This window comes from Otolemur garnettii, unplaced genomic scaffold (genome assembly GCF_000181295.1).
Source record: "Otolemur garnettii isolate 467f Iridium unplaced genomic scaffold, OtoGar3 scaffold00077, whole genome shotgun sequence".
Lineage (NCBI taxonomy): Eukaryota > Metazoa > Chordata > Mammalia > Primates > Galagidae > Otolemur > Otolemur garnettii.
This window is the reverse complement of record NW_003852472.1, coordinates 4197788-4204871: the sequence shown is the minus strand read 5'-3', so window position 1 is coordinate 4204871 and position 7084 is coordinate 4197788.

Below are 7084 nucleotides of genomic sequence, written 5' to 3'. Positions count from 1 at the left end.
TGGTGAATGACTTGTTACAGTATGGGAAGGAGGGCAGCCCTAAAGGATCCTACTAGGGCAACCCTGGCTTCCACATCTCCCCCCTGAATTTCCTTTCCTTTAAATCTCCTTCCCTAACTGCCTTCATCCTTCTGTAGAAAGTTCTCTCCCTTGTTTTCTTACTACACTTCCTATGGAGTCTCTCTGGTTGATCCCTCCTGGGCTTCCTGCCACTGTCCGAATTACTGGTCCCCCCCCTACTCCAGCAGTTCCTTCTTCCATTCATCCCCCTAAGCCTGACCCAGATGACTTAAAGCAGCTGTCCCCAACCTCTTTGGCACCAGGGACCAGTTTCATGAAGACAGTTTTTCCATGGAGGGTGTGGGTGGGAAGTAGGTTGGTTTTGAGATGAGTCTTCAAGCAATTCGTTTATTATGGTCTCTGTGCAGTCAGCCCTCTCTGCCAATGATAATCTGTGTTTGCAGCAGCTCCCCAGCATTAGTATGACCACCTCAGCTCCACCTCAGATCATCAAGCATTAGATTCTCCTAAGGAGAGTGCAAGCTAGATCCCTCACACGCTCAGTTTACAGTAGGATTTGTGCTCCTGTGAGAATCTAATGATGCCACTGATCTGACAGGAGGGGGCGCTCCAGTGGTGATGTGAGTGATGAGAGGAGCGGCTGTAAATGCAGATGAAGCTTACCTACTGCTCACCTGCTGCTCACCTCCTGCTGTACCTTTAAGTCTGACAGTTCCTAACAGGCCACAGACAGGTTCCTGTCAGACTTAAAACAAAAATGTATAAAATATATTGCCTCATGCTTCTGGAAGCTAGAAGTCCAAAATCAAGGTTTTGGAGAGGGAAAACTTCTGATGGTTCTAGGGAGAAACTTCTTTGCCTCTTCTAGCTTCTGTTGTTCTCCATCAATTGTTGACTTTCATGGCTTATAGCCGCTAAACACAAGCACATGGCTGTCTTCTCTCTGTGACTCCACATAGCCTTCCTCACTCTGTAAGAACATCAGTCACACAGGATTAGAGTTAAGTAAATACTTAGATGTATTAAATATTTCCAGACTCTCAGATATACAGAAATGAACCCAGATTCTTTTTTTTTTTTTGAGACAGAGCCTCAAGCTGTCCCCCTGAGTAGAGTGCCATGGCATTACAGCTCACAGCAACCTCCAACTCTTGGGCTCAAGCGAGTCTCCTGCCTCCGCCTCCCAAGTAGCTGGGACCACAGGCGCCCGCCACAACGCCCGGCTATTTTTTGGTTGCAGCCGTCGTTGTTGTTTGGCGGGTCCGGGCTGGGGATTCGAACCCGCCACCTTAGGTGTACGTGGCTGGCGCCTTAGCCGATTGAGCTATAGGCACCGAGCCACGAACCCAGATTCTTTAGTGCACATAATTTGGGTGAATCTTGGTAAATGAGACTAGCTTAACATTTTTAGCTTAATAAGGCTCGTGTGCCTTCTGAATCATCATGTGTATTAGGTTGACATGCTGATATACGTGGAATAAAAGTTTTATGAATGGACATTTCAATAATAATTAAGTTTTATAATATCTGCTTAACGTCAACTTCCAAATCTTTTCAGTAACTTGCAACCTTAGAGGACAGACAGTGAAAGTGGTAGAAGGTTTGCAAAAAATCTTATAAAGGAAATCTTATTTCACGCAGTCAAAGCTGGCTGGGATTGGAGGGGTTTATAGCTAAGTTTTTCTTAACAAATTAGCTTTAACATCAATACAACCAGATTTTGATTTTCTCTCTTTTAAAAGCACAGTTATCTTGGACTATTGATCTGCTCTCAATAACAGATGGTAAGAAGTTTCTCTTTACTTTTCAATTAATCTACCCAGAAAACAAAGACTCTGTGCTTTATGCAAACTTCGTCATGTCCTTGATTCTTTAAGAGAACTGAGACTTTGGCTTTAAAAAAAAAAAACTAAGGTTTTTCACAATTATGTTACCTCCCATAGTCACATACTTTTGAAATCTTCTGTGGTTACTTTAGTGAAGTAAATGCCTAAGAATTGTGTCACCAGGACCTACAATCCTCTTTAGACAAGCATTGAAAACTTTTGACATTTTTGTCAATTTCAACTTCCCCAAATGAAGTCCTGAATTACATTTTCCTGATTGTAAACTGATTTTGAGATTTCCCCGAGGGCCCTGGAAAAATCTCAAAACATTGTTTTCTTACCTCTTAGAAAAATAAATGTTAAAAAATAATTAGCTTTATGCCATGTGCTCAATTACATGAAAAGCACTGTCAAATAATCAGACATGCCAACCTCTCCCTATATTACATTTTATAATGGGTAAATATTATTAATAAAAGTGTTTCAGAACAGTATAAAATTCCTAGAAATTTGTCAATGCCCTCACTATCCATAATATGTTCTCAAACTACTTTGAGGTCAAACAGAAACAATATAATGTTATCTAGTTACTACTTTAAAACATTGCATGTCAGCTCAGCACCGGTAGTGCAGTGGTTATGGTGCTAGCCACATACATCGAGACTGACAGGTTCGAACCCGGCCTATGCAAGCTAAACAATGACAACTGCAACAAAAAATAGCAGGGCGTTTTGGCAGGGACCTGTAGTTCCAGCTATTGCGGAGGCTGAGGCAAAGAATCACTTAAGCCCAAGAGTCTAAGGTTGCTGTGAGCTGCGCCACCATGGCACTCTACCCAGGGCAACAGCTTGAGACTCTGTCTCAAAAAAAAAAATTGCATGTCATTGAAACAACCATATCTCCTCCTCATTTGTGTCACTCTTCAATGAACTCTCATCAGATCCTTAACAATGGCTGTGTTAAGTCTTTTGTTATATACAAAGATAGGTGGGTTTTTTACTCTTATCATTCTCCAATTTTAATCAGCTACAGGCAAAAGTGCTCCCTCTTCAACCAAAGCAACCCTCTCAGAGCCCCTGGCAAAGGACTATGCCAGGCACTTTGGCTTTTGATGACTTTGTGTGAACAACTTTGAGACATTACAACAGAAGCGAGTAAGGATTTCTAGAATTCTGAGAAGCTGATGGATCCATAAAAAGTATCAAGCAAAATAAGATTTAATTATATGGGACTGAAGGAACTAATGAAGAATGATTATGATTTTTTAATTGCTTGTGTTTGGAACATGGCTAGTTCTGTTACAGCCCAGCTGGGTTGTACCACTCATTGCATAGAGAACAGCCAATCCCCGAGACAGCCGAGGTCGTAGCAGAAAAAGTTTATCCCACAGAGTGCTAAATCGGAAGACAGGAGATATTTCTCAAATATGCCTCCCTGAGAATTGGGGAGACAGGGTTTTTAAGAATACTTTGACTGAAATGAGGTTAAGTAATCAATCAACTTACTCATTGGTTAGGTCTGGGGCACAATTATAGGGGTGTGGACATCATCTCTTTGTTTGGCTTCAGTTCTTAAGGCCATGAGTCAAGTCTAGTTGTTTTCCTTGGTTGGGCCACTGCTCCTGGTGGGTTAGCCAATCCCCTGGAATGTGGGGCCCGGAAGATAGCTTAGAAGCTACCTTTAGGGTTCCAAACAGTGATGTTATGTATGGAGGACAGTTAAGGATCTTTACAACAAATGGTTATGTGGAGGAAGTTAAGAATTTTTAGACTCACCGGGAGAAAGTTAGGCATCTTTACAAGTGACAGCTGTGCAAGTCCACAGCAGCAATTATAGAGAAGTGAACAAGGGGACGGTGGCTAACTAATGTTATTATTTTGTACTAGGCCTGTTCTTTTACAGTGTTGGGGGGGGTCCTTCCTCTAGTTCTCTCTTTACACCTCTTCATCCCTTTCTCAATCTGGAAGAGCAGTTTCATTTGAAATTTTTTTATTCCGTAAAGCCCTTTCTCTTTTTTCTTAAAGCTATCTAAAATTCACAACAATGTAGTAGACTTTTGGAACAGAAATGAAACATTTATCTTTTTCTCCCTATCTGATGCTTCCAAAATTTAAAAGCTCTCACTGAGTATAGGCATTCCCCTGGTTACAAACATGAAATGTTCTATAGGTTTGTTCTTAAGTTGAATTTGTATGTAAGTTGGACCAGATACATTTACTTATTACATTAATAGCCTACATTTTTAAGTGCATGTTGTATGTAAGTCTGATGATTGTAACTTGGGGACTGCCTGTGTTCTTATTTTCATGTAATGAAATAACGTAATGTAATACTTACATGAATCCAATAGAAATTTGTTCTACTTAGAACAGGATAATTGAAAACACTGGTTGTATAACCAAGACTTTTCATGGGCTATTATACTTGAGAGTGATGTGCACAGAATCAGATATGACTATATAATTTTTTTGTTTTGTTTGTTTTTGAGATAGGGTGTTGCTTTGCTCTTCAAGCTAGAGTTTAGTAGTGCAATCATAGCTCACAGCAGCCTTGAACTCCTGGGCTCAAGTGATCTTCCTAGCTCAGCCTCCCAAATAGCAGAGACTTCAGGTGTGTACCACCATATCTTTTTGATTTTTCACAGAGACAGAGCCTTACTACCTTGTTTACTCTGGTCTCGAACTCCTGATCCTAAACAATTCTTCTTCCTCCACCTCCCAAAGTGCTCGGATTAAACAGCTTGTCTCTGATTAACAGACTTCTTTATTTTAACTTAAAACATTCCAAGCCATTAAACAAAGCTTCATTTCTTTAACCAATTACAAATCAAAGAACCTTTAAATCTACTTATAACCTGTAACTCCACCACTAGCCCTTTGCAGTGTCACACCTTTTCAGGGGACATTTATGACTTTACATGTAATTCCCTAAAATGTACCCTATAAACCCAAACCCAACCACAGTGAGACCACTTGCTCAAGGCTTCTTGGGTGTGGCTCCAGGCATGATCCTCAAATTCGGCTCAGAATAAACCTCTTTAGGTTCTTTTATAGACTTTACCTTCTTTTCTGTGGACAGCTGTATATGAGTGTGTAAGTTCTTAGTCGGCCTTTAGTAGAAATCATGTTGGTTTAGCAAAGATCCCCAACCCTCGTCTCCTTTTAGTAATTTTTCATCTACTAACTCGGTCACTCTGTTCCTTGACTGGAAAACCCCTCTTGTCCTTTGGCATTCAGAGTTGAGCCTGATCCCTGCTGTAGCTATCTAGAATAAAGTCTTCCTTACCATTTTAACAAGTGTCAGAATGATTTTTTCTTTAACAACAGCAGCCCCAGGAAATTGATACACTCCCCTTCCATATGGTTTTTTATTTGTTTATTTGTTTTGTTTTGTTGGTGTGGTGCATACGCATACAAAATGAACATCTTGCCAGAATGAGTGTTGAATGGAACAATGCCATAGGCTAAACATCCTGCAGAAAGCAGGTCTGGAGAGCTGTGGCAGGCAGTAGAGATGCAAATCTGATCCCGTTTAAAAAGCAACAAAGCCACTATGGCTCAGCCTTGATTGCCTCTTTTAGTGAGAAAAAGTGACCCCACTGGAGGCAGAGACAGAACTGGTGCTGCCCAGAGGCAGAAGTAAAAGTAAAAGTCCACCAGCTTCCCAGGTAAATGAGAGGTCAAAGGCCGAAAACAAAAGATTATTCTGAAATGTGAAATGAAAGGAAACAGAGTCCAGGCTCTGTATGGGCAACGTCAGCCTTTATTCCACGCAGGTACAAGTGAGCTGAGCTCCACAAGGAGGTCAGCACTTGGGTTAAGGTGGATGGAGATTTAAGGTGTTGGAAGGGTGGGGATTGGCACACTCCCTTTTTCCTGGGTGGGGCATTCTATGCATTCATTTCTTCCTGAGCGGGTCCCTCCTTTCTAGTCTATCAGTAAAGTCTTCTGTAAATTGTGCTCCCAGTTACAGACCCAGCCAGAGCCATGAACTGTAGACCCAGGAATCCCTCCTAAGACTCTTCCCAGCACTATGAAGTCTCCTTCTGAAGACCTTTTTTGGTTGACCTTGTGTGTTTTCCCATGATGATGAGTCTTAAAATTTTGGCATTACCAGAAGGGCTTTTATGTTGTCATCAGAGACCAGTGTGTGGAAAACTAAGGAGCTTCTGTTCTGAGGGAAAGGAAGGGAAAGGAAGCCCTGGGAGTGGACAAGGGCAGTGACTGCTCTGGGTCAGGAGAGCAGTTGAGGTCCCTGAGGCCTGAGGCCAAGGACAAAAGTTGGGCACAAAGAGATGGGCTGGCTCAATAGGAGACCTGAGAGAAGCAATCAAGAGCGCTTTTATTCAACCTCTAACATCCATAATGAGCATCTTCCAGGGAATCTATAGCAAGGTCAAGGGGAAAAGCACTGTCGTCCAGCTTTAGAGGTCCCTTGCGGGGCGATTTGAAAATGACTACAATCCAAGGCCATACAGGCACTCACAGAACTGGATAACACCATAACAATGCTTTTGACTTTATTATGTGGTTCACAGGAATGATGGCTGGATATTAAGCTAGAGAATAAAGTACATGGCAACTGAGCTAAAGAAGAGACGTTGCCCTTACCTAGGTAGGGAACATGCAGGTGCCCAGGCAGGGGATACGGGTTGTAGGGGATAAAGGAAACTTGCCCTTCCCCCCAGGCCCCCAAAATTCACTGAAAGATCAATTCACAATTAAGAAAAATTAATAAGAGAAATGTTTATTTCCAAATACCATGCATATGGGCGGAATCACAAGAGCAATTACCCAACTTCTCAATGATAGTCAGATACCTGTATAGATGCCCTATGGAAGGGAAGGAGAGGACTGAAGTACTGGTGCAACACTGGTAGTTAGGGAGGATGAATGGGATGTGGGAAACAGACTGACTTGTAAATTAATCTGAGAGACAGTTACTGTGTTTTAAATGATTTGAGCCAGGGCTGCTAGCTTTCAAGGGTGGAAAGGAAGTCAGTTGTCCCCCTTTGATCTTTTGATCAAGTCAATCTGGTTTTATGTAGATAGAAGGAAACCCTTCTAATGCTTTCTGATTGTGTATAGCCTTTACTTCAGAATATTCCATATGCCAAGTAGTCATATTTGGGGGTAAATTTCCTTAGCCCCTTCAAGGTCTTAAAACCAATTAGAGAGTGAACTGACCATAAGCCATGGGATTGCTGCCTCCCTCACTTTCTGATTGCCTTTTCCTGC